General features: G+C 40.5%; 1 non-coding gene across 1 annotated transcript; it reads right to left on the reverse strand.

Annotated features, from left to right (window-relative positions):
- Positions 1–1216: 1216 nt before the first annotated feature.
- LOC130029465 (small nucleolar RNA U13) lies at positions 1217–1318 on the reverse strand. Its single transcript, XR_008793352.1, has one exon. It is a non-coding gene; the product is annotated as a small nucleolar RNA U13 (small nucleolar RNA).
- Between the last annotated feature and the right edge of the window lie 1581 nt (positions 1319–2899).

The raw sequence follows: 2899 nt of genomic DNA on the forward strand, positions 1-2899 counted from the left end.
GAGTTGCCTACAAAGCTTAAATGTCCTTTCGTCCTTTGTAGATAAAAAATTTCCAATATAAAATTCTTGAGTTTTATTTAAAAACCAGAAATTAGAATTTTTGGGAAAAATGTGTCTTTTACAGTAGATACATGGGACAGATAGATTGCTCCATAGCTGGAAGCCTGCCTCATAAGGAAAGGGGAGAAGCCAGTTGGAATAGAGAAGGGATCACTAAGAAAAAGATGGCTGGAGGAATCGATCGGGATGGGAGATGTGTGCAGAAAGTATATAAAAGAACAAACATGATAACCTCTCAGGGTTGTATTGCAAACCATATCCCCAAAAGTAGAGAGAGAGTATGGGCAATATTGTCTGCCACGGAGGCAGGAGGAGGGTGGGAAAGGGGGGGTTATACTGGGGATACTGGTGGTGGGGAATGTGCACTGGTGGAGGGATGGGTGTTTGATCATTGTGTGATTGTAACCCAAACATGAAAGCTTATAACTATCTCACAGTGATTCAATAAAATTAATTTAAAAAATGTGAGAAAGACCATAATGTCCTTTAGAGAAAGACCATAATGTACTTAAATAGATCTTCACTTAGGGGGGCGTAAGGGGCCGTCCTTCACGCCCGACCGAGGTCGCCAGCTGCCCCCCACGAGCGGCTCTCCGGCACGGCCACGACTCCAGAGCATAGAAACCAATCTCTTAACTAACTTTTAATAGAAATTCTTCCAGGGTTAATAAGTAAAGTAGCAGAAATCCAAAACCGCGCGGCCGCGATAGCAGCCGTGCGACATCATTTTATTCTTAAACCAAGTTGTAGAAAGCAAATCATTTCACAACGCTGTTTCAGCATGTCTGATTGTGGGGGGGAGGGTCGTAAACTCTAAACAATAATTGTGCATCTTCTATCGAAACAATGTATCTAGTCAAAGTAGATAGAGTATTAACTAGAACTCATCTGCCTCACAGGAATTGGGAGGGGTGGGAGGTGGGGTTCTATTGGGGTTCCTGGTTAAAAATAAGTATTGGTAAAGGGAAATGTGTTTGATATTTACATGACTGAGACCTAAACCCGAAAGCTCTGTAACTTTTCCCACAGTGATTCAATAAAGAAATAAATTATAAAAAAAAAATAGATCTTCACTTACATCCATAGAGGAAACACAACGCTGGGTTTTGACTAACTCCCCCCCCCCCCATCTTTTTCCCCCTCCTTTTTTCTTTCACATCAGATGGATAATGTGCCAAGTGCATAACAAGATTTAAGAGAGGCACATGTCACACAAACGTGAACACCCAATCATAATACTTATAAACTGAAAAAGGATCCTGAGGATTTTTTAAAATAATATTCCTTCTTATGAATCAAGGGAAATATTTCAAGATCCTATGTTATAGGAATGTAGATATGCTGCAAGCCAGAAATCTATCTTCTAGATAGGCTGTTTAAATCAGAGGGCTATTTATGTATCTGTAAAGGAAAGTCTCCAACACATTCAGGTCATCCTCCATCAAGGTTTTTTGTTCCCCAGGTAACATATTACAGGATGACCAGTATTTGCTTTGTTTATGTGGTGAGTACCAGTGACAAAATTGATGTGTGTTATCAATTTAGAAAACAGCCATGTCAACTAAGCAGGATCCTTAGTCTTGTGAGAACAGTTAAAGATGAAGGAAACTTATTGGTTCATTAGCGTGATCCCGGTAGGGTATAAACTCCTGAACTATGGGTTACTTTGAGCATTCAATGTTGAAGAAATAGTAATAGCCTCGCTGGTCTTTGTTTCGATTACTAAAGACAAAAAGGACGAGATCAGAAGGAGTACCTGGCTTTTAGAAGCTTCTTTAGTTTTCCAGGGCATATTTATTTTAATTTCCATTCCATTCTTGTGGTAAATTTAAAAGAAGGACACAATATGGTCTCTATTCTAAAAATTTTTATCATCTGGGAAAGATCATCATGTTATAAACACGTGAATTTATAACAATAGCAGGCAATGTGTGTTAAGAACACAAGCAGCAAATTTCAGACAGGGAGTATGGCTCAAGTGATGAAACACATGCCTGGCATGTGTTATGCCCTGGATTCAATTCCTGATAACATATGACGCTCTGGGCACCATCAGATGTTTCTCCCCAAACTTTCCTCCAGGTCTGACCCCATAGCACAATAAAAGTAGTTATGTTTCCTTAAAAGAACTGAACTGCTGCTGTGTCCAGATCATGAGCTCCACACATGGGAGATGGCCATGTCCCCAGTGACCTCAGTCTGAATGTCTTCACTCTCTCATGATGCATAATTAATGCCGCAGGGAAGACAAGTTTGCATGTAAAGTACATGACCACCCTGTGGCTGGCCCTTGGAACTTTTCCTTTCCATTCTCAGCCCTGCTTCAAACCTCCATCCTCTCCTACCTGAGACACAGCAGTCCCAACAGGTTTCCTTGACTCAGCTTTTAGCTTTCATTCCCTATAGTCTTTTCTCAACCAAAAGCCAGAGTGATTCCTTTAAAATGTGAGTCAAATGAAGTCATGAAATTTGCCTATAAGTGGATAGACATAGAAGTTGTCATGCTGAGTGAATGAGTCAGAGGGAAAGGGACAGATATAGAATGACTGCATTCATTTGTGGTATATAAAAAATATATATGTATACATATATATACACACACATATATATATATTTGCACTGTAGCACTGTACTATTGTTCGATTTGCTTGAGCGGGCACCAGTAACATCTCCATTGTGAGACTTGTTCTTACTGTTTTTGGCATATCAAATACTCCACAGGGAGCTTGCCAGGCTCTCTGAGAGCGATGGCGGAATCAAACCCAGTTCAGCCAGGTGCAAGGCAAATGCCCTACCCACTGTGGGTAGATAAGAGAGAGAAGAGACCACTATGAAAATA

This window comes from Sorex fumeus, unplaced genomic scaffold (genome assembly GCF_029834395.1).
Source record: "Sorex fumeus unplaced genomic scaffold, SorFum_2.1 ptg000003l, whole genome shotgun sequence".
In the NCBI taxonomy this organism is placed as follows: Eukaryota; Metazoa; Chordata; class Mammalia; order Eulipotyphla; family Soricidae; genus Sorex; species Sorex fumeus.